At 45.9% G+C, this 25,187-nt stretch overlaps 1 protein-coding gene across 6 annotated transcripts in view; it reads right to left on the reverse strand.

Annotated features, from left to right (window-relative positions):
- The window catches only part of ABCC4 (ATP binding cassette subfamily C member 4), a 291,475-nt gene that overhangs the window by 256,481 nt on the left and 9,807 nt on the right, over positions 1–25,187 (reverse strand). The window contains exon 1 of one of the 6 annotated variants that reach the window (XM_017951358.3): positions 722–1,133. The exons of the other annotated variants lie outside the window; for them this stretch is intronic. The gene's annotated coding sequence lies outside the window, so the exon portion shown is untranslated. Of the gene's footprint in view, positions 1–721; positions 1,134–25,187 lie in introns of those variants that run through there. 6 annotated transcript variants of the gene reach the window in all.

The following is a 25,187-nucleotide window of genomic DNA, read 5'->3' on the forward strand; positions in this document are numbered from 1 at the left end:
CAATGTGATTTCAATGGATAATTTAACAGCGTATATATAATCATATACTGGCCATTTCCTACAGATACATGTGAAAATTACGTAACAAATGCATGGTGACAGAGTGGGGTTTTGCAAGAAAAGCAAAGAATAGAGAAAAGAAAAACAGAGCAATGAAATACCATTCTTCACTTCACTCATCAGATGTGCCAAAAAAGTAACACATCTAGGGCAGGAAATGAGTAGAAGGAGGGTCAAGGTTGGCTGGGAATTGGTCATTGACAGACTGGTATTCAGGGATTCATTACTGTTCCCTCTACTTTTGCACATGTTTGTAATTTTCTGTCATAAGAGAGGATAAAGGAAGGGAGGGAGGAAGACTACCGGAAAATCCACATTTGTATAGCTCTTCGATGTTGGGCATTTGATAGGCATTAGGTTTTCTCTATGAGAAGAGGGACAGTCACCCAACTATTAATATTGGTGTTATCTGTGGTTGGAAATGAAATTAATATATTTTGTTAGTATTTCCTCTAACCAACAATGACTGTGGGAAGGGGAAGAGAAAAAATGACTTTTTTCATCTTTTAATACAGTGATTTAAGAAAAGTAAATATTCCACTTTACCAGGCTGTGGAAAAAAAAAAAAAAGGAAAGAAAAGAAAAGAAAAACAAATAGGAAAGGAATAAGAAAAGGTGGGCATAATAGTGATGGCTGAACTACAACCACAGCTTAGCTCACCTAATCCATTCCTTGGCCCATTTGTGGGTCTGGCCCTTCCTTCTCCCATCATTCCTGGCACAGGGTTTGACTCTATTACCCAGCTCCTTTGCAGTTTGATGAGACCCTGTGGCATAGAAGAGAAAGGGAGGTCTACTAGCAGCAGCCCAGCATCAACCAAGCACATAACAGGGGCTGGCTGGCCCATGCATGAGATCTAGTACAGATTCTGATACTAAGTCTGGGACGGAACATGAGACCCTGTGTTTCTCCCCAGCCCCAGATGCTGGCAATGCTACTGTCTGCAAATCACACTGAGTAGGGAAGCTACAGCAGAGCCATCACCCATGAGTTTCTCTTCTTTCAGATGCCTCATAGATGGTGGCCAAATGGGCTGGGCACGGTGGCTCATGCCTGTAATCCCAGCACTTTGGGAGGCCGAGGCAAGAGGATCACAAGGTCAGGAGATAGAGACCATCTGGTTAACACAGTGAAACCCCGTCTCTACTAAAAATACAAAAAATTAGCCGGGCATGGTGGAGGCTGCCTGTAGTCCCAGCTACTCGGGAGGCTAAGGCAGGAGAATGGCATGAACCCAGAAGGTGGAGCTTGCAGTGAGCCCAGATCACGCCACTGCACTCCAGCCTGGGTGACAGAGCGAGACTCCGTCTAAAAAAAAAAAAAAAGATGGTGGTCAAATGATGAGCACTGGAAAAATACACCCAAAACGACCCAAGAAATAGCCAGATGGCCTTTCTCTCCTGACCCATAACAAAGTTTAGCTCAGATCTATGATTAACTCCAGTTAGTGCAGCTAAATAATGAATCCAGAGACAGCTGCAGACAGATTACGTTAGTGTGCAATGTGATAGGGGCTGGCTGGGCTCTACCAAAAACACAGTCTGCCACCTTGAGTCAGAGACAGGGCTATAAACAATGAGATCTCCAAAGGCAGTCACTGCTGGCCTAGGAAGTAGAGGATAAGAAGGTCACACGCTGGCCTTTGGTTCGCAGAGGCCCCCGTCAGCTGTGCCATTCTTACGCAGAAGCCTACACAGAGGTTGTTTATTCTCTAAGGCCACAGCTATGATTAACAGATTATTAATCTACAAAACCTCAGCAAATATTTGCGTTACCTCAGCCCTCAATATCCTAGCAGTTCGGTATTTATGAATATCACAATGTTTGTCCAAAAATTTCGGGAAGCAGAGAACTTCTACCAAACATCAAGGATACTTTGAGAGACACTGATTTGCAATGGAACTTCTTGGTTCCTTAGCTTTATGTTCCTTTTCTATTTATATAGCAAACAGATGTTGGTCCTAACAGAAACAGAGCACGCAGCGTGACATAGCTCTGCACAAAACTGGAAGGAGACAAGCAGGATTCCCTGGGCCTTTAATCACCAATAGCCAACAGCCTGGAAAACAGGCTGGACTCAATCTAAAAAGCTCCCACCCAACCAAGAAGTCTGATCACATGCCTCTCCCCACCAACTTTAAGAAAAAGCCAGTTTGAACTCACAAAAAATATCTAAAGTATTGAATATACACAAAGAGGTGCAGGCTGATTAATCTCCAGTACCTGAGATAACTTCCTTAGGGGAAATGCTCCAGCATGTTCTTTGAGCATATATCTCCTTTTTTTTTTTTTTTTTTTGGTGACGAACTTTCGCTCTTGTTGCCCAGGCTGGAGCGCAATGGCACAATCTCGGCTCACTGCAACCTCCACCTCCTAGGTTCAAGTGATTCTCCTGCCTCAGCCTCCCAAGTAGCTGGGATTACAGGCATCTGCCACCACACCTGGCTAATTTTTTGTATTTTTAGTAGAGACAGGGTTTTACTATGTTGGCCAGCCTGGTCTCAAATTCCTGAGCTCAGGTGATCCACCTGCCTTGGGCTCCCAAAGTGCTGGGATTACAGGCGTGAGCCACTGCAACAGGCCTCTTTGAGCACATAAAGTGTCTGTGGTAAAATGTGTTTACAACATTCTCTAAGCAATCTAATTTATACTGTTCATTTGCCTTAAAAAAAAACCTTTCACAGACAGAGAAAAAAGTACTTTTCAGCCCAGTTTCTGTTTAAGTGACCACAAATTTCATATTCAAACATGAAATCTAAATTAATCCTGTGAATTAATCTAAATTAATTCAGTGGATTATAAACTCCACAAGGCCACAGATTGATTTTAGCATCTAGTACTAAACACATGGGGCCGGGCACGGTGGCTCACACCCGTAATCCCAGCACTTTGGGAGGCCAAGACAGGTGGATCACCTGAGGTCAGGAGTTTGAGACCAGCCTGGCCAACATGGTAAAACCCCGTCTCTACTAAAAATACAAAAATTAGCCAGGTGTGGTGCTGCGTGCCTGTAATCCCAGCTATTGGAGAGGCTGAGACAGGAGAATCGCTTGAACCCAGGAGGCAGAGGTTGCAGTGAGCCTAGATGTCACCATTGCACCCCAGCCTGGGTGACAGAGTGAGACTCCGTCTCGAAAAAAACAAACAAATAAAAAAATAAAAATAAAATAAACACGTGCTGGACAAACCTAAACACCTGCTACCTGACACAAAATCATACACACACACACACACACACACACACACACACACACACACACCCTACAGGACCCCAGTGACATTACATGACAGGAAAGGCAAGAAAGAAAAAAAACAAGATATTTAGGCATGATTAACCTGGAAAACAGGTTGGGTTCATAAAAATCCCAGAAATTTTATCTATGGCAATTGATTTTTTTTATCCTAATTCAAAGAGCAATTTATGAAGAACATGGTCCCTGCTGATCTGGAATCTTCCCTGAAACTTCCAAACCTTTTACCAAAGTCTCCAAACCAATAGCACATGTGTTACAATTATTTTGGGCATTTTCTTTTCCTGACGTTTCTTTCAGCTTTGACAAGGTAGGGCCTCCCACAATGTCAGAGTGAGGTTCGGGTAGGAGTGTTTTGCTCAGCCTTACTGCAGCTGTCGGCTTGGATGGGCATGGGGTCCCAAATGACACCCTCTGCCATAGCTTCCTTTCGTTCCGGGCCCCTTCCCTCGGGTTGTGAGTCTTTAGCCCACCAAGCAGACTCAGGGTGTGCCACCAGTTCCCTGGAGGATCATTGAAAATACAGCAAAGTTAAAATTAAACGCAACAGGGCCAGGTGCGTTGCCTTCTGTTCCATGGGAACTATTTGTCCTAAGACTTTGAGCACCATGGACCCTCCTGCTCTGTCAAATGCCTCCTCCTGCTGGCTCCAGGTTTACACTACTGATATGGCTTGGCTCTGTGTCCCCACCCAAATCTCATCTTGTAGCTCCCTAGCTCCCACAATTTCCACATGTTGTGGGAGGGATCTGACGGGAGATAATTGTATCATGGGGGCGGGTCTTTCTTATGCTGTTCTTGTGATAGTGAAGAAGTCTCACGAGATCTGATGGTTTTAACAACAAGAGTTTCCCTGCACAAGCTCTCTTTTTGCCTGCTGCCATCCATGTGACTTGCTCCTCCTTGCCTTCCGTCATGATTGTGAGGTCTCCCCAGCCACATGGAACTGTAAGTCCATTAAACCTCTTCTTTTGTAAATTGCCCAGTCTCAGGTATGTCTTTATTAGCAGCGTGAAAACAGACTCATACAACTACCAAGCCTGCTTTAGCTTCTCACCAAGCAACTTTCTCCTTCAGCCAGGCCATCAGATTTCTCATACAGCAGGGTGACCCTATTCAGGGCCTTTGTACTGTTTATAGTTTTTACTTTGTGCATATTATGATGTCTTGACATTTTGAAAACCTCTCTGGCTGGGGAGAGACTGTCCTTCCCAGAGCTGGCCAATTCTTAGAACCAGCAGGGCCCAGGCAGGAGCACAGCTCTGATACGCAAACCAACCAACCCAGAGCTGTGCCTTCTTTATCTGGCCTGTCCACCCCAGGAAGCAGTATTTCTTCACCTGTATCATGACAGGGCCTGATAACAGGCAACTAGAAACCACGCCTGTAGATTACAGCCTGCCAAAATTATTCAAACTAGCCAATTCTAAACCGTTCATATGCACTCCCCTGCCCTGTCCATGAAATCTCAAGAAAGACCACGGCCCAGGCTCTCCCCTCACTCCTGCTCCTTCATGCTCCTAGAGGGGGGACCAAGACTGATGCTTCCCCATATGGCCCTGCAGGACATGACACGACATGCTTCCTGTCCCTAGGACCTGTGAGTATAATAACCTTGGCCTTCCTGAGCACTTCCTCTGCCTCCTCCTGTGGCCACATCTCATTGACCATCATAAAAATCAACATAGAATAAGCCAGGCGAGATGGCTCACGCCTGTAATCCCAGCATTTTGGGAGGCCGAGGTGGGTGGATCACTTGAGGTCAGGAGTTCGACACCAGCCTGGCCAACATGGTGAAACCCTGTCTCTACTAAAAAACATGAAAATTAGCCAGTTGTGGTGGTGGGTACCTGTAATCCCAGCTACTTAGGAGGCTGCCCGCAGGATCATCTCTTGAACCCGCGAGGCAGATGTTGTAGTGAGCTGAGATTGTGCCACTGCACTCCAGCCTGGGCAACAGAGCAAGACTCATCTCAAAAAATAAAATAAAATAAAATAAAATAGAATAAAATAAAACGGGTTCTCATTTTAATTTTTAACATACAAACCTCCACAGGAACATTCTGACACAGACTTCAGCCCCTGGCCTACATCACCCTATGATCCACATTATTTTACAGTAAATGGTATGAAGTTTGGAGAGGAAGGGCAATTTGGTCATCCCGCTATGATTTTACTGCAAGTAAAGCAGAACCACTATGAAAGTGGTAGAGCCTTGCTTTTGCTTTAATTTTTATAATGCCAGCACCCTACATTCTTAGGAGAAAAGGCAAGGGGTTAAATAAATAAGCACGGATTTAAGTTCACATTTCTGGTAATTATCCACAAGCTAATAACTGAGATTGCTTAAGCTCCGTAAACAAAATACACAAAGCCTTTGTGGCCCTGTGCCAGGTCTGATCCAAAACTCTCCCATCTCCATGTTGGCTTTGAACATGAAACCAATTTCTACACCAATCAGTCCTGCTTCTTTGTAACCATCCTTACCACCTCTCTTCTAGGAAAGTGTTTAGGACTCTTGGCAGTGACTCTAGAGCTAGGAAATCAACTCTCTCAGCAGCACTCTAATGAGCAAAAACAACTGTCCCTCAAAATACAGGCTGCAGTGGGCTGCAATCTCCACACTGCACTCCAGCCTGGGTGACACAGTAAGACTCTGTCTCAAAAAAAAAAAAAAAAACAAATCAAGTAACAAAGAACAGCTGTCTAAAACTATTAACACTGATTTAAAATGTAATAACCTTTATGCCTGTTATTCAGAGTTAAAGTGGGTACGCTAATTATAAATCATATACTTTTCTCCTTGTGCAATACTACGTCAATGGGATAGATTTTAAGAAAATTCCAGCTGAACTAGTCCATTCTTTGAAGCATTAGGTCAATTACAAACATGCCAATCCTCAGCCCGAATAGCTGCAAATTTAGAAAGACCTAAAACATTCTTCAAAAAGCTGCCATACATGGTCTGTTAAAGGGCTTACTTAATAGGAAATAAATCTAGAGAGAATACTCCATAGTGACTCCCAGGGCACTTTTTAAAACAAATTTCAGGTCTGAGCACAATGGCTCATGCCTATAATCTCACTACTTTGAGGGGCTAAGGCGGGAGGATTGCTTAAGCCCAGGAGTCTGAGACCAGCCTGGGCAACATGGCAAGACCTAGTCCCTACAAAAAAAGTGTTTTATTAGCTAGGCATGGTGGAATATGCCTGTGGTCCCAGCTACTCCAGAGGCTGAAGTGGGAGGATCACTTAAGCCCAGGAGGTCAAGGCTGCAGTGAGCCACGATCTCACCACTGCACTCGAGCCGGGGAGACAGTACGGGACTCATCTCCAAAACAAAAAGAAAAAGAAAAAAAAGTGGTCAAAGCTGCAGCAAGCTGTGATTATGCCACTGTACTCTAGCCTAGGTGACAGAGTGAGACCCTGCCTCAAAAAAAAAAAACAAACACCAGTTGATAAAAGAGTAATCTCCCAATCCCCAGCTGTGGAACCCAAGAGCAGAGAAGGCGCTACCCCTCTCTGTTTCCCTCAAAGACACCAGAGTGCAATAGCTCTTCCTCACTCATTCCCATGGGAAGTAGCCTTCAACCCCTCTCAAACCACAGCAGATAGAGATGCCTTTATTAATAACCCATGGGCCAACCGCAGTGGCTCACGCCTGTAATCCCAGCACTTTGGGAAGCCAAGGCAGGCGGATCACCTGAGGCCAGGAGTTCGAGACCAGCCTGGCCAACATGGTGAAACTCTGTCTCTACTAAAAGCACAAACATTAACCAGGTGTGCTGGTACATGCCTGTAGTCACGGCTACTTAGGAAGATGAGGCAGGAGAACTGCTTGAACCCGGGAGGCAAAAGTTGCAGTGAGCCGAGGTCGCACCACTGTACTCCAGCCTGGGCGACAGAGCAAGACTCCGTCTCAAAAAAAATAAATTAAATAAATAAAGTATACAACCCACAATTCACTTTTTTTTTCTAACCAGGAATCTCAACAACAGGACTATGGAGAGATAAGAATTATTAACCTCATTAATTCAAATTAACTCTTAAGCATCCACCACTAACAGGCACCCTTCTAGGTTCTAGACCTATGATCATTTTCACAGAGCTCGCATTGGGGAAGGGAGCAGGCAGGGGGAAAGGCAACCACACTAAAAAGAGGGGTTCAGAGTAACAATAAGATCCACACAGGCGGCCAGGCACAGTGGCTCACACCTATAATGCCAGCACTAGGAAGCCAAGGAGGGTAGGTCACCTGAGTTCAGGAGTTCAAGACCAGCCTGGCCAACATGGTGAAACCTCGTCTCTACTAAAAATACAAAAATTAGCCAGGTATGGTGGTGGGCGCCTGTAATCTCAGCTATTTGGGAGGCTGAGGCAGGAGCATTGCCTGAACCTGGGAGATGGAGGTTGCAGTGAGCTGGGACCATGCCATTGTACTCCAGCCTGGGCAACAAGAGTGAGAATCCTTCTCAAAAAAAAAAAAGATTCACACAGAAAGGAGGGAGCCATGGCAGTGAATGGGGGCAGTTACTCTAGATGGGTGGTCAAGGCAGAGTTTCCCAGGAGGACAGAGCCCCCAGTGACAAGAGCAGGGTCAGCAAGTTCCAAGCAAAGAGAACAGCAAGTGCTGAAGCCTAAGGCCTAATGCACTTACAGAAGAATCCTTAATGACTAAGTGTGTTGCCTCTGTTTGGGCAGAGATCACAAAATATGTCCTGCAGAAGGGACAGAAAAAGGGACCCTATGAGAGGGTGGCGGGGCTTCAGGTCCTGGAGAAAGGCAGCATGCATGGCTAACACATTCCTCAGTCCACCCTGCAGGGTTAATACTGCACCTTCAGTTGACTTACGAAGAAACTAGCTCAGATTGGAACAACAGCCAGGACAGTCACCACCAAGGGGACTCACCCCACTGGAGGACGCAAGTCTGACCCCCTGCCCTACCGCGGTCAACCCAGGGTCAGAGGACAGAAGGCCACATGCCATTGTTCTTATGTACAAAGCACAGGTTATAGGTTATTTCTGAAGATGTCTGCTCAAGTGGGGATACTAACAGGTTTTTCCCAATCATTACTTTGGATAAAAGTTTAGCAAATATTTACATCACCCTGTCCACTTGGTGCTTATGCCCCACGGCTTTAGAGGGCCTGTATACCTTATGTAATATGAGCTTCAGCTCCATTCATGGTCATATAATCTAACCTGGGATACTCTTAGGAGTGAAAGGGGGAGCTTAATAATGGCAGTGTGATAAGGGATATAAACCACAATTGTCCTGGGCCAACTGGTACAGGTGAAACGGACGACTTAAAAGGCAGAGGTCCTCGGTTCCTCTAGATGGGTGATCAAGGCAGAGGTTCTCAGGAGGACCAAGTTGATAAAAGCCCAGACAGAGAGGCAAGGAGCGGTGGCTCACGCCTATAATCCCAACACATTGGGAGGCTGAGGCGGGTGGATTTCGTGAGCCAGGGAGTTTGAAACCAGCCTGGGCAACATGGTAAAACCCTGCCTCTGTAAAACCAAAACAAAAATTTGCCAGGCACGGTGGTGCATGCCTATTGTCCCAGCTACTCAGGAAGCTCAGGTGGGAGCATCACCTGAGTCCAAGCACAGGGAGGTCGAGGCTGCAGTAAGCTATGATCGCACCACTTATACTCCAGCCTGGGAGACAGGGCAAGACCCTGTCTCAGAAAACAAACAATCAAACAACAAAAAAAAAAACCCGACTCAATGAACTCAGATAATTAGCAATTCTATTAGTCTAATTTCATATCAAACCAAGGTATTTTTTTTCCCTTCCTCAGGGATCAGAGTTGGAGAGAAACTGTTACAGCCAATCACTTCCTTCTGGGGAAAAAAAAAAAAAAGATGCAAATACAACACATAGAAATGTGGTCTAATAGAAAATCCAGATATAAAGAACGCAAACCCTTTTCTCTACAATTTAACCAAATGTTAAAATGCATCAGGAAACACAGGATACTACAGAGATAAACATTTGGCCAGCAGATTATTAACCCCAGGAAAGGAAATCCATTTCTGTAGCATGCTATGCTTTTGGAGGCACACGTCACACTTCTTAATTCAAGGACAGAAAAAGCACAAACTAAAATGCACACTGGAATATGACTCCCCCTTCTCTATCTGCCAAAGCGCTTCGCATGTGACTTTCAATCTCTAAGCTGGGAGTCAATCAAGCAGCCCAGCCTCCTACATTTGCTAGTTGTATTGCTTTGGGCACGAAATTTAACCTCTGTGCACCTCAATTTCTTCAGCTGGAAACAAAGAAAGTGGCTGCACTGTGGCAGTGTTTGCAAATGTTAATCATGGTTAGGGTAGCAATCTACCTTGTCTTACAGATGGTTGCCTAAAAGGGTAGGAAACTGTTCATTAAAAGGTCTCAGCCGGTCCTACAGTGATCAGAATGACATGGCTGAGATAAGGAGGGCAGTACCTCTTACTCCAGAGAAGTGGGAGGCAGAGAGGAAGATGGAGCGGAAAGGGGCGAAGCAAGGCCCTCCTGAAATACCTCAACCCAAATTTTCAAGAAATCCCCAAGCCCTCACAGTGCATGAATTTTTGTGGAAACCGGTAAATGGGGCTGATTTGCTGACCCCAGGGGGTAGAAAACAGACTGTCAAGAGAACAGAAGGGAAGGCAGAAACGGGATGGGGAAGTGGGGTTCGCCATGTTCACGAGCTCCTGGAGCCACAGGGCCCCCCAGGAACCACAGAGCTGAGACCGGGTGGCCTTGTTTCCAGCCCAATTCCCTGGGACCACCACCCTGGAAAGACACTTGAGCCCTACTCAAGAACCCACCACAACATCTCAGCATTGTCAGTCCTTAAATGCCAAGGTTTGTGCTCACCATTTCCTTCCTTAAAATTCTCGCAGGGAGGAACCCTCACAACAGCTTTGTCCCTGCGACTCTGGGCGAGTTTCTGACACCAGCCTGGGTTCCCATGTTGCCCGTCACCAACTTCTCACAGTGTAACTCTCCAAGAGAAGTAGCATTTGATGTCAGGGAATCAAAAGGGCTAAGGTTTGGGAGGCCAAGGCAGGTGGATCACTTAAGGTCAGGAGTTCGAGACCAGCCTGACCAACATAATGAAACCCCATCTCTGGCAAAAATATAAAAAATTAGCCGGTGTGGTGGCAGGTGCCTGTAATCCCAGCTACTCAGGAGGCTGAGGTAGGAGGATCACTTAAACCCAGGAGGCAGAGGTTGTGGCACGCCAAGATCATGACACTGCACTCCAGCCTGGGTGACAGAGGGAGACTCCATCTCAAAAAAAAAGGCTAAGGCTTCCTCAGGGTCATCTACAGTTTGCCAAGCAGAATTCCATCCAATCAACAAAACCCCCACTGCCTACTTTTCCACTTTTCCAAAACCTGATACGGTCAGTCACTAGTAGCTGCCATTTGCTCACTTTGTTTTGTCCTCTAATAAAAAAAAAAAAAAAAAAAAAAACTCTCCAATTCCCAGAAGTCTAAGGCAATTCCTTCCCTTTTGTGTGTCTGTGAGACGGCTCTCTGTGGGATTCCTTCCTGCTGCACCTCATCCTTCCTGGAAGGGACTCTCAGAAAATACGTCTCCTCCTTACAGGAAAGGAATTCCTCCCGAGGAACTGTGGACATGAGGCAGCTGTGTGGAATTTCCCTTCCACAGACTGCAGCCTATTTTCTGGGCAAGTCCGAGCAGAAATGACCAAAATCCACTCAACAGAGACAGTGACAAGGAGAGGGGAAGAGATTCTATTTTGGCTTCTTCAAATGGACTAATATTCTCTTTAAAACATTTATTTTAAGGAAAAACAAGGACATCATATTTTAAAGGGGGAGAAGACAGACGATTTCGAGTTGCTAAGAGAACACAGCCATCTCTTTTTTTTAATACTGGATACTAAGGACTTGCCCGGGTTTTCCCAAAAGTCAGATAGTTCAGGTAATTTGCATGTAGATTTAAAAGAGAAAGTTCAGGCCAGGCATGGTAGCAACATGGTGAAACCCCATCTCTACTAAAAATACAAAAATTAGCTGGGCATGGTGGCGCACGCCTGTAATCCCAGCTACTTGGGAGGCTGAGGCAGGGGAATTGCTTGAACCCGGGAGGTGGAGGTTGCAGTGAGCTGAGATCACACCACTGCATTCCAGCCTGGGCGACAGAGACTCTGTCTCAAAAAAAAAAGAGAGAGTTGAGAGCATGAGTCTGAGTGATTCTGCCTGAAAGAACAGAACAGCTTATACCAGACACGATTGTGCCAAGGACACACCCCATCTGGCATTGAGAAACGAACACCAACAATAATGAGTGACAGTATGTTAAGAACAATAATTATACAAACTTGGACCTCCCAGACTGCTTGTCTGTAGTAATTCAGAAGGAAGCAAAGTATTCTGAAGGGTTTATGAAGATTGGTTCCACATCTGAAGAATTACAGGGATCTTACCTGAACTCAACCCAAAAACCATGAGGAAAAGAAGGAGTGGTTCTATAATAAGCAGGTGGAGTAGAGTGTCAAACTCCCTGGCGAGCTCAGTCTAATAGAGGACAAATTACTGCCCTACAAAGCAGCTCTGGAAAATGACAAACAGTGGCACTAACTCCAGTCAATATCTTTGTGAGGCTTGTGGGCTATAATATAGTCTGCTCAGGCTGCTAAAAAAAAAAAAAAAAAAAAAAACCACAATCAGGCCAGGCACTATGGCTTACACCTGTAATCCAAGCACTTTGGGAGACCAAGGAGGGCAGATCACCTGAGGTCAGGAGTTCAAGACTACCCTGGCCAACATGGCAAAACCCCGTCTCTACTAAAAATACAAAAATTACCCGGATGTGGTAGCACGCACTGGTAGTCCCAGCTGCTCAGCAGGCTGAGGCAGGAGAATCGCTTGAACCTGGGAGGGGTGGAGGTTGCAGTGGGCTGAAATCGCACCATTATACTCCAGCCTGGGCAACAGAGAGACTCCATCTTAAAAAAAAAAAAAAAAAAAAAAAAATCCCTATCTTCAAACCCAATCACATTCGGAATGAAGTACTAGAGGTCAGGATTCCAATATATGAACCTCAGCGGGACACAATTCAGCCCATAACATGGGTGATAAAGGAGCAGGTCCAGACTTAGAGAAACAAGGACTCCCTGGGCCAAGCTCTGGAAGCGAAAGGCTTCTTCAAAGCCAGGAAAGACCCACTGAAGGTGGCTTTGGAAGAGCACCCTTGCAGCACAGCAACCTTGTGGATCTGCTCAAGAGCAGGGGTTCTAAACAGGTCTCAAAGCACTTTGTTTAATGAAACAGAATCGAAAATATCAGTGTGTCACATGTTTCCTAAGTCAGAACACTGTTTCTTGAAACTTTTATGAAAGTATGCTTTTCTTTTTTTTTTTTTTTTTTTTTTTTGAGACAGAGTCTTGCTCTGTCGCCCAGGCTGGAGTGCACTGGCACAATCTTGACTCACTGCAACCTCTGCCTCCCGGGTTCAAACAATTCTCTGCCTCAGCCTCCTGAGTAGCTGGGATGACAGGTGCATGCCACCATGCCTGGCTAATTTTTGTATTTTTAGTAGAGACAGGGTTTCACCAAGTTAGCCAGGCTGCTCTCGAACTCCTGACCTTGTGATCTGCCCACCTTGACCTCCCAAAGTGCTGGGATTACAGGCGTGAGCCACCGTGTCCAGCCTAAAGTATGTTAAATATGTACGTGTGAGAGAGAGAAAGAGAACATATCTTGTGGTCATTACATATGTGAAACTTGTAGAACATGATCAAAATGTTTAAAAACTGACCAGGCACAGTGGCTCAAGCCTGTAATCCCAGCACTTTGGGAGTCTGAGGCGGGTGGATCACAAGGTCAGGAATCAAGACCATCCTGGCCAACACAGTGAAACTCTGTCTCTACTAAAAATACAAAAAATTAGCCTGGCATGGTGGCACGCACCTGTAGTCCCAGCTACTTGGGAGGCTGGGGAAGGAGAATCGCTTGAACCCAGGAGGCGGAGGTTGCAGTGAGCCAAGATAGCGCCACTGCACTCCTGCCTGGGCGACAGAGCGAGACACCATCTCAAAAAAAAAAAAAAAAAAAGTTTAAAAACTGGTCCTATGGCAGTGGGTCTCAAACATCAGCATGCATCAGAATCACTTGGAGGACTGATTAAAACACAGGCTGCTGCTAATGCTGCTAATCCCAGAACCACCTTGAACTTTTTGTGTGGTTTTTCTTTTTTTTTGAGACAGGGTCTTGCTGTCTCCCAGGCTGGAGCGCAGTGGCGCAATGATACCTCACTGCAGCCTTGAACTCCTGAGCTCAAGCAGTGCTCCCATCTCAGCCTCCCAAGCAGCTAGGACTGCAGCTAGCTCCTAACTCATTCCCTCCACTCCTGCCCTCCTCTAACTTTATATTGCAGCCAGAAGGATCTTTTTTCTGATGAGTATCTCCTGCTGAGTGGCAGCAGAATGCAGAGATTAAGAGAGGGGGCCGGGCACAGTGGCTCACGCCTGTAATCCCAGCACTTTGGGAGGCCAAGGCGGGTGGATCACCTGCGGTCAGGAGTTTGAGACCAGCCTGGCCAACATGGAGAAACCCCATCTCTACGGGTGTGGTGGTGCATGCCTGTAATCCCAGCTACTAGGGAGGCTGAGGCAGGAGAATCGCTTGAACCCAGGAGGCAGAAGTTGCCGTGAGCCGAGATCACATCATTGCACTCCAGCCTGGGCAACAAGAGAAAAACTCCATCTCAAAAAAAGAAGAGTGGCACCAGGCGCAGTGGCTCACGTCTGTAATCCCAGCACTTTGGGAGGCTGAGGCAGGCAAATCACCTGAGGTCGGGAGTTCGAGACCAGCCTGATGACCAACATGGAGAAACCCCGTCTCCACTAAAAATATAAAAAAATTAGCTGGGCCTGGTGGCGCATGCCTGTAATCCCAGCTACTGGGGAAGCTGAGGCAGGAGAATTGCTTGAACCTGGGAGGCAGAGTTGCAGTGAGCCAAGATCGTGCCATTACATTCCAACCCGGCCAACAAGAGCCAAACTACATCTTAAAAAAAAAAAAAAAAAAAAAAAAGAGTGGCAATTCTGAATCCAGACTGCCTGGATTCCAATCCTGGCTTTGCTACTTGTTAGCTGTGTCACTTTGGGCAAATGTCTTAAGCTCTATGTAACTCAATTTCTTCATGTTTAAACTAGGGATAATAAAGTACCAACCTCAACAGGGTTGTTGGGAGGATCCAATATGCATAAAGCACACAGTAAGGGCTGTACAGGTATTTGCTCTTGATGATGAGGCCATCATCCCTGAGGTTCTATCTCAGGTCCCTTTCACCTGGGTCTAGCCACCCACTATCACACTCCTGGCTCCTGCTCCTCACCCCTCAGCCCAGGCTCCTGCTAATCTGGGAGGGAAGGCTAACTGGTACATCTGGTTTTGAGCAAGTTTTTAAAAAGATTTTCACTGTTTAGGGATCTAATCCTCTAAACCAGAGCAATGCTGTGCAACAGAATCTTTTTTTTTTTTTTTTTTTTTTTTGTTCAAGACAGAGTCTCCTTCTGTCACCCAGGCTGGAGTACAGCCACATACTCTAGGCTCACTGCAGCCTCTGCCTCCTGGGTTCAAGTGATTCTCATGCCTCAGCCTCCCATGTAGCTGGGATTACAGGTGCATGCCACCATGCCCGGCTAATTTTTATATTTTTAGTAGAGAAGGGGTTTCATCCTATTGCCCAGGCTGGTCCTAAACTCCTGACCTCAAGTGATCCTTCCAACTCAGCCTCCAAAAGTGCTGGGATTAGAGGCATGAGCCACAGCACTTGGCCACAACAGAATTTTCTGCAGTGATGGAAATGTTCTAGACCTACAGGGAAAGGAAGAGATAAATTAAGAATTTCTTTCATCACTGTAATTAGCATCCCCTTCAACAAAGAGAAAGTGGAAGGAGTAATCACAATTATTGGAATTACAACAAAGTTGGTCCTGTGTGCTCATTCAAAAACAGTAACTGAGCCATTTTGGGGTTTTTTTTTTTTTTTTTTTCTTTTTGTTTTGGTTTGGTTTGGTTTGAGTTTTTGGTTATTGTTTTGGGGTTTTTTTTTGAGACAGGGTCTCACTGTGTTGTCCAGGCTAGAGTGCAGGGGTGTGATCATGTGTCACTGCAGCCACAACCTCCTGGGCTCAGGTGATCTTCCCACCTCAGCCTTCCCGAGTAGCTGGTACACTACAGGTATGCACCACCATGACTGGCTAATTTTTGTATTTTTTGTAGAAACAGGGTTTCACCATGTTGCACAGGTTGTTCACAAACTCCTAGGCTCAAGCTATCCATCCACCTGCTTCAGCCTGCCAAAGTGCTGGGATTACAGGCATGAGGCACCTTGCCTAGCCAACTGAGCCACTTTGTGTCAGGACTAGGTCAGGTACTTGGGACACATACAGGCAAGGACACTGTCCACATGGAACTAACAGTGTCTAGCAGCTACACAGATGATACGGCCTTTTGGGCAGACACCCGTCCCCTGTGCTTGGCAAACAGCAGAGACTCAAAAATGTATATGGTTTGACTCCCACTGGAACATAAGCCCCTTAGGACAGGGACTGGGGTCGCTGTTCTCAGCACCTATAATCAAGAGGTACATGACATTGCAGCTGAGAGCAGGGACTCTGTGCTAAGTCACCTACCTGGTTTGAACCTAGGCTCTGCCACTCAAAGGCTGTGTGACCGTGGGAAATAATAGTACCCACCCCATAGGTTTGTTATTAGTATTTAATAATATTTATTGGTAAGGTACTTAGAACAGCCCCCCTGCCTACAGGAAGCACTACATAATTATAATGTCTAAATATATAGTAGTTCCAGGCCAGGCATGGTGGCTCATGTCTGTATTCCTAGCAGAATGAGAGGCTGAGGAAGGAGAATCATTTGAGTCCAGGAGTTTGAGACCAGCCTGGACAACATAGTGAGATCTCGTCGTCTCTACAAAAAATAAAAAGCCAGACATGGTGGCACATGCCTGCAGTCCCAGCTACTCAAAAGGCTGTGATTAGAGAATCACTTGAGCTCAGGAGGTAGAGGCTGGAATGAACTGAGATCCACACCACTGTACTCCAGCCTGGGCAACAGAGTGACACTCCATCTCATAAATAAATAAATAAATAAATAAATAGGGCCAGACGTGGTGGCTTACACCTGTAATCCCAGCACGTTGGGAGGCTGAGGTGGGAGGATCACTTGAGGACAGGAGTTCAAGACCAACCTGACCAACATGGTGAAACCCCATCTCTACTAAAAATACAAAAATCAGCTGGGCGTGGTGGTGGGTGCCTGTAATCCCAGCTATTCTGGAGGCTGAGGCAGGAGAATCACTTGAACCCAGGAGGCGGAGGTTGCAGTGAGCTGAGATCACATCACTCCACTCCAGCCTGGGCGACAGAGTGGGACTCCATCTCAAATAAATAAATAAATAAATAAATAAATAAATAAATAAATAAATAGCAGTTCCATATCCTCTGAATAATGGACTAGAAGTTGGTCAATGGATGAGTTTTCAGGGAGAATTTTAGCAGCCGAGCTGAGAGGTAGGTACTCTAGCCAGGGTACATAGCATGAGCTAAGGGAACAGGACAGCAAATATGAGGTGTGATCAGGGGAAAGCCATCATATATTGACTGTCCAGGAACAATGGATATCTGAGAATGTAGGAAAGCTAAGTTAAGACCAGGAAAAGGAGAGTATCAAATGCCAAAAAAGATGCCACCAAAGGCTCTGGAACAGAAAGCAGCAGAGCTATGCCTTGTAAAGATGAAACCTGCAGTGTATTGACTGGGTTGGAATCTGGAATCATTGCGTGCCTCCAGTCAAGACGTGGCAACAGATCAACTACCTCTTATCACTGACCAGACTCTTCCCTACATGCAGATAACTGAGGACGCAAGCCTTAGTTACTGGGTGCGGTGGTGCTATTAACGGAAAGAGGGAAGTCAGTCAGCAAAGGCTGACTGGGGCAATTTCAGTCTTGTTGCTCTGCTGTGAAACTGCTTTCCAGAAAAACTTTTTTTTTTTTTGAGATGCAGTCTCACTCTGTCATGCAGGCTGGAGTGCAGTGGCACAATCTCGGCTTACTGCAACCTCCGCCTCCCAGGTTCAAGCAATTCTCCTGTCTCGGCCTCCCCAGAAGCTGGGATAACAGGCGCCTACCACCACACTCTGCTAATTTTTGTATTTTTAGTAAAGTCAGGGTTCCACTATGTTGGCCAGGCTGGTCTCGAACTCCTGACCTCAGGTGATTCACCTGCCTCGGCCTCCCAAAGTGCTGAGATTACAGGCATGAGCCACACAGTACCCAGCCCAGGAAAACTTCTTAGAGACGTAATAATAACACACCTTATAATTTTCCAAGCACTTCCATAGATAGAGGCCCACTTCTGAGTACGAATTAAATTTCCCTTTGTGGCCTTTCTTTTTTTTTTTTTTTTAATAGATCTTCATTTCTGGGGGGACTTACAAACAGGTGACTTCTCCATTCACCAGAGATGGGACATTATACACTGACCTACTTCCATATTAACTTTCCCTGCTTGATTGGAGGTGAGGGAGAAAAATAAGTGTATAAGGCCAGGCACAGAGGCTCACGCTTGTAATCCCAGCACTTTGGGAGGCTGAGGCAGGTGGATCACCTGAGGTCAGGAGTTCAAGACCAGCCTGGCCAACATGGTGAAACCCCATCTCTACTAAAAATACAAAAATTAGCCAGGTGTGGTGGCACACGCCTGTAATCCCAGCTACTTGGGAGACTGAGGCAGGAGAATTGCTTGAACCCGGAGGCAGAGGTTGCAGTGAGCTGAGTCCATGCCACTGCACTCTAGCCTGGGCAACAAGAGTAAAACTCTGTCTCAAAAAAAAAAAGAAGAAAAGAAAAATAAGTGTATAGAACTTTATTGTTTTATTGGCCGGGCACGGTGGCTCACGCCTGTAACCCTAGCACTTTGGGAGGCCAAGGTGGGCGGATTGGCTGAGCTCAGGAGTTTGAAACCAGCCTGGACAACATGGTGAAACTCTGTCTCTAATAAAATACAAATAAATTAGCCCAGTATGGTAGCACACGCCTATCGTCTCAGCTACCTGGGAGGCTGAGGCACGAGAATCACTTGAACCCGGAAGGTGGCAGTGAGCCAAGATTGTGCCACTGTACTCCAGCCCGGGCAACACAGCAAAACTCGGTCTCCAAAAAAAGAGAACTGGCGAGGCGTGGTGGCTCATGCCTGTAATCCCAGCACTTTGGGAGGCTGAGGTGGGTGGATCACGAGGTCAGGAGTTTGAGACCAGCCTGGTCAACATGGTGAAACCCTGTCTCTACTAAAAATACAAAAATTAGCTGGGCCTGGTGGCAGGCACCTGTAATCCCAGCTACTCAGGAGGCTGAGACAGGAGAATCGTTTGAACCCGGAAGGTGGAAGTTGTGGTGAGCCAAGATCACGCCACTGCACTCCAGCCTGGGCAGCAGGGCGAGACTTCATCTCAAAAAAAAAAAAATTTATCCTTAAAATACAACTCTTGGAGCCAGTCCCAGATACTTTGGAGGATCAGGCAGGAGGACCTCTTGAGGCCACAAATTTGAGGATGTAGTGTGCCTGTGAATAGCCACTACAGTCTAGCCTGGGCAACACAGCAAGACCTCATAAATAAATAAATAGGCCAGACGAGGTGGCTCACAACTGTAATCTCAGCACTTTGGGAGGCCGAGGCTGGCAGATCACGAGGTTAGGAGATCAAGACCATCCTGGCTAACACAGTGAAACCCTGTCTCTACTAAAACTACGAAAAATTAGCCAGGCGTGGTGGCTTGTACCTGTAGTCCCAGCTACTCGGGAGGCTGAGGCACGAGAATCGCTTTAATCTGGGAGGCGGAGGTTGCAGTGAGCCGAAATTGCACCACTGCACTCCAGCCTGGGCAACAGGGTGAGACTCTGCCTCACAAAAATAATAAATAAATAAATAAATATTTTATAATGTATTCTTAAAATATAGTTCTTAAAGCATGCCGTGAGTAGGTTTAATTTTTCTAAATTGTAGAATAGGATACCAAAGCCTAGAGCGGTCATGTGTCTTGCGTAAGGTTGCACACAGCTAATGTGTACAAGATCATGGGTCTTCTGGCTCCGGTCTGAGGCTGTCACAATAACTAGCTTCTCACTTGTTCCTAAGACACAGGTGTCAGCAACTCTAAATTCAAGAATTGAGATTAAGACTAAAGTAATGGTTTATAAGCATTAATTAAGTATATTAAGTACAAGATATTCAACCAGACACTGAGAGATTAAAACATTGTAGATACTGGTTTCTGCCTTAAAAGAGTTAACAATTTAGTAAAAAACTCGCAAATGAGTCAAGACTTCAATAAGACTTAAAGACTTAAGACAATAAAAAAAAGGCGAGATAAAAGGGTAAATGTACGCTGGATGCAGTGGCTCATGCCTGTATTCCCAGCACTTTGGGAGGCTGAGGTGGGCGGATCACCTGAGGTCAGGAGTTCAAGACCAAACTGGCCAATACGGCGAAACCCTGTCTCTACTAAAACTACAAAAATTAGCCAGGTGTCGTGGCACAAGCCTGTAATCCCAGGGACTCGGGAGGCTGAGGCAGGAGAACTGCTTGAACCCAGGAGGTGGAGGCTGCTCAAAAGCAAGACTCTGTCTCAAAAAAAAAAAAAGGCAGGGGGAATAAATTTAGTACCAAGAACCCTCATCATCCCATTTATCTACAGCCTAATATGAACTAGGAACCTACATATACAATAATAGGTAAAATCTATTAAGAATCTATTATGTTTTATAGTTGAACAAATTGTGTCGCTTGATCAACTTAGAATTAATGTAAATGCCACATTGGGGCTCTGTTACCTTGAGAGCTCTCCAGGCCCAGCCTACCATGTTAAGCCATTGATGAATCTCCCTGCTACTACTTAAAACAGGATGGACACCTTTCTACTGTCTTCAGAGAGGAAGAGTACATCCTGTTGGACTGTCTGCATTCTCCCTCTCTCAAGACAGTAATTTGAGGGATTACTTCAATAGCAGAAGTTAAAAGAAGCAGTCAATTGGGTTTATCACATAATCTCAATCATATCCTGACCAATAAAATGCACCAATAAAGATCAGCAAATAAAAGCAAGTGATTAGAAGAGCAATTTTATGCTCACGAGCCCCGAATTCACAAGTGTGAGATTTCTAGTCAGTTAATCTCATGAGCTCAATTAATCTCTGACCCAGGGTGAGAAAATAAACATAGTGACACAGAGGCTGGAGCTCACGCTTTGGAATTTGTCAGATTTAACTCAATTCCCAGCTCCATCATGTCCTGCCTGGGTGACCCTCATTATGCTACCTGGCCTCTCCAGCTTCAGTTTCCTTCACCTGTATGTAACACAAGAGCACAGCCACCCTCAACAAGGGGTTACTATAAAAATCGAAGGACACGGAATCCGTAACAACATCCCTCGTACAGAGCAAGCACCCTTCTCCCTCAGCCACTGGCTGAGCACCCACAGAGGGGAATAAGTCCTATTGTGGTAATGGTTCTCATGCTTTGAGATCAGCCAAGTCCTTTGAGAGGAACCCGAAGAAGGGGCGGTGAACCTTTGGCCAGAAAAATGGAAATATGCACAGAAATATATCTGACTTTGGTGAGCAGCTGATCAGTAGTTCTTGGGTTTCAGAAACATAGAGAACCTTTTTAAAATATTGACGTGCAGGGCGCGGTGGCTTGTACCTGTAATCCCAACACTCTGGGAGGCCAAGGCAGACGGATCACCTGAGGTCGGGAGTTCGAGACCAGCCTGACCAACGTGGAGAAATCCTGTCTCTTCTAAAAATACAAAATTAGCCAGGCGTGGTAGTGAATGCCTGTAATCCCAGCTACTCAGGAGGCTGAGGCAGAACTGCTTGAACCTGGGAGGCGGAGGTTGCGGTGAGCCAAGATCACACCATTCTACTCCAGCCTGAGCAACAAGAGTGAAACTCCATCTCCAAAAAAAAAAAAAAAAATTTTTAATTAAAAAAAAAATTATATATATATAGACATGCAGATCCCACCCCCAGAAATTATTATTCCAATTGGCCTATAACGGGAACAGATATCCATATTTTTATGGCTGTCCAGGTGATCCAATCATGGTGAGGGCTAAGAAACTGCTATGTAATCTAAAAAGAATTTAGAAAAAATAGAGCTAGTAAGGTTAACTGAAATAATGCACATCAACAATCATTTGAAGGGAGCATTTCAAGAGTATATTCATGAAAAGCAGCACCAAGAACCAGCCTGTGTTAAGAGGAATCATGGCCAGATGTGCTGTCTCACGCCTGTAATCCCAGCACTTCGAGAGGCCGAGGCAGGGTGGATCACCTGAGGTCAGGAGTTCGAGACTAGCATGGCCAACATGGTGAAACACCATCTCTACTAAAAATACAAAAATTAGCTAGGCGTAGTGCCACACACCTATAATCCCAGCTACTGGGGAGGCTGAGGCAGGAGAATCACTTGAACCCAGGAGGCGGAGGTTGCAGTGAGCCAAGATCGAGACATTGCACTCTAGCCTGGGCAACAAAAGCGAAACTCTGTCTCAAAAAAAAAAAAAAAAAAAAAGAGGAAATCATGAGGCCAGGCACAGTGGCATCACGCCATTCATTGCACTCCAGCCTGGGCAAAAAGATCAAAACTCTATCTCAAAAAAATAAATAAAAATAGAAAATATAAAAATTAGCCGGATGTGGTGGCACGCACCTATAATCCCAGCTACTCGGGAGGCTGAACCAGAAGAACCGCTTGAACCCCAGGCGGCAGAGATTGTAGTGAGCTGAGGTTGCACCACTGCACTTCGGCCTGGGTGACAAAGCAAGACTCAGTCTCAAAAAAAAAAAAAAAAGAGGAAATCATGCCAAATGACTTTAACCCTTTTCTTGGCAGAGTTTCTGAATGACTGCCCAGGCTGGGCATGACGCTTCACACCTGTCATCCCAGTACTTTGCGAGGCCAAGGCAGGTGGATCCCTTGAGCTCAAGAGTTTGAGACTAGCATGGGCAATATGGCAAAACCCCACCTCTATTAGAAAAATTAGCCAGCTATGGTGGCCTGCACCTTAGTCCCAGCTACTTGGGGGGCTGAAGCAGTAGGATCACTTGAGCCTGGGAGGTCAAGGCTCCAATAAGCTATGATTGCACCACTGCACTCCAAGGCTAGCTGGCAAGGCAAGATCCGTCTCAAAAAAGAAAAAAAAGAAGAAGAAAATGCCCAGGTGATCCAATACTCCAATACTTCTTGACTTCCATAAAGCAGACTTTCCATATGACACAACCTCTCTTGACACTTGTGGCCAAGTTAATCTAGCGACTACAGTGTTGATTAGTGGATCTGCCACAACCTAGAGGACATTCCTAGGACCCATCCTTTCTAGCATTCAGAATACAAAAGTGTTCCAAGAACTTTCAACAGCAACAATGAGCTGCTAAACTTTGGCATCCACAAAATAAATTTGCATAGGAATAGAAGAGCAGTTACACGTGGATAAGCCCAGCAGACTGTGAGGTCAATTGGCCACGTGTCCAATACAGCTCAACTGCACGTATCACTGATGATGTACAAATTAAGATAAACTTCCTGACCAGACTGGCCAATATGATGAAACTCCGTCTCTACTAAAATACAAGTATTAGCTGGGTGTGGTGGTGCGCGCCTGTAATCCCAGCTACTTGACAGGCTGGAGCACGAGAATCGCTTGAACCCGGAAGGTAGAGGTTGCAGTGAGCCAAGATCACACCACTGCACGCCAGCCTGGGCAACACAGCAAAACTCCATCTAAAGAAATAAGAAGAAGATAAACTCCATGAGCCCCAAACTCATGACCAATTGAGTGCCTATTCAACATCTCCATGTGAATGTGTAGCAGGCATCTCAAACTTAACAGGGTCAAAAATAAACTCCTGTCCAGGCACCATGGTGCATGCCTGTAATCCCAGCACTTTGGGAGGCTAGGGTGGGAGGATCACTTGAGCCCAGGAGTTCAATACCAGCCAGGGCAACATGGTGAAACTCTGCCTCTACAAAAAATTAGCTGGGCGTGGTGGCACATGCCTGTGGTCCCAGCTACTCGGGAGGCTGAGGTGGAAGGATGGCTTGAGCCCAGGAGGTGAAGACTGCAGTGAACTGAGATCACACCACTGCAATCCAGCCTGGGTGACAGAGTGACACTCTGTCTCAAACAAAGAAACAAAGATTTAATGTGGCCATGAAAGCTGTCTTTGAATACTATGAGGTGAGCATATGAAGGGAGATAGCCAACTTGCTCTGTGTGTTGACAAAAAACAAAGAAGGAGAGTGGCTATGAACCTGTTTTGGTTCTAGGAGCTGCTTGATTCACAGATCATTCTTTGCTTTATTAAATTCTGTAATTTTTTTCTTAAAAGTAGATAAACATGAGTAGAAATTGCATGGAAAGAAAACTGCGGCTCAATACAACATAATTCTGGCATTCTAATCTAAAGTCATGCGAGTCACATAATGCATTTCCCCACTGCCCAATATCTGGAAGGGATTCCTGTATTGAGTGTGGGTTAGAAGATCTCTTCCTTTCAACCCACTAATTCTATGACACTAAGGAAAAGGGGAAGATAGGAGCTAGCATGGAGAAAATTGCAGACACGGACTAGGCCAGAAACAGACCAGCACGGAAGTGGTCATGGAACCCAGAAACGGAACAAGGAGCTAAGTCATAGGCCACAGAAGAGCTGTAAGTACTCATGAGTACAGGGCTGGAAGTGGGAGAAGCAAAGTCTGAACGTGCTGGGATGAAAGAGGGAAGGGCGCCCTTGGGTGTACCAAATGCTACCAGCTCACAGGGACGGCATTGCGACTGAGGGGTGGTCATTCACCACACGTCTCAGGCAACACTTTGTCCATATGTAGTTCTGTGACCTGGACATCTCATCCCCTGCCAGGGATGACTCCCCACCTTCTCCATCCAAGCTCCAACAGGAGGATCAACCCCTCCCCAAAGAGCCCCACCTTGGCCAACATGGCAAAACCCCATCTCTACCAAAAAAAAAAAAAAAAAAAAAAATTAGCCAGGCCTGGTGGTGCACACCTATAATCCCAGCTACTTGGGAGGCTGAGACAGGAGAATCGCTTGAGCCCAGGAGGCAGAGGTTGCAGTGAGCCATCCAGCCTGTGCGACAGAGTGAGACTCCACCTCAAAAAACAAAAACAAAAGCAAAATTCCACCCTGACACAGCTTTTCCGTACCTCTACTCCAGCACACCCAACACTGGGTCAGGATGAACTCCTGCAGCAGGGACTGCTGGACACACAGACTATGTTTTTTTGAGACGGAGTCTCACTCTGTCACCCAGGCTGGAGTGCAATGGCACGATCTTAGGTTCAAGCGATTCTCCTGCCTCAGCCTCTCAAGTAGCTGGGACTACAGGTGCAAGCCATTGTGCCCAGCTAATTTTTGTATTTTTAGTAGAGATGGGGTTTCACTATGTTGGCCAGGCTGGTCTTGAACTCCTGACCTTGTGATCCACCTGCCTCAGCCTCCCAAAGTGCTGGGATTACAGGCATAAGCCACCACGCCCAGCCTGGACTATGTTTTTCTTTTTTTTTTCTTTCTTTTTTTTTTTTTTTTTGAGACAGAGTCTCATTCTGTAGCCCAGGCTGGAGTGCAGTGGTCCGATCTCGGCTCACTGCAGCCTCCACCTCCTGGGTTAAAGCGATTCTCCTGCTCAGTCTCCCAAGTAGCTGGGATTACAGGCACGTGCCACTACGAAAGAAGGCAGAGTGCCTTCTTTCTTGCCAGGTTCAAATCCATTACAATAAAGTACCATTCCTGTTCTCAAAG

Source organism: Papio anubis, chromosome 15 (genome assembly GCF_008728515.1).
Source record: "Papio anubis isolate 15944 chromosome 15, Panubis1.0, whole genome shotgun sequence".
NCBI classification, from domain to species: Eukaryota; Metazoa; Chordata; class Mammalia; order Primates; family Cercopithecidae; genus Papio; species Papio anubis.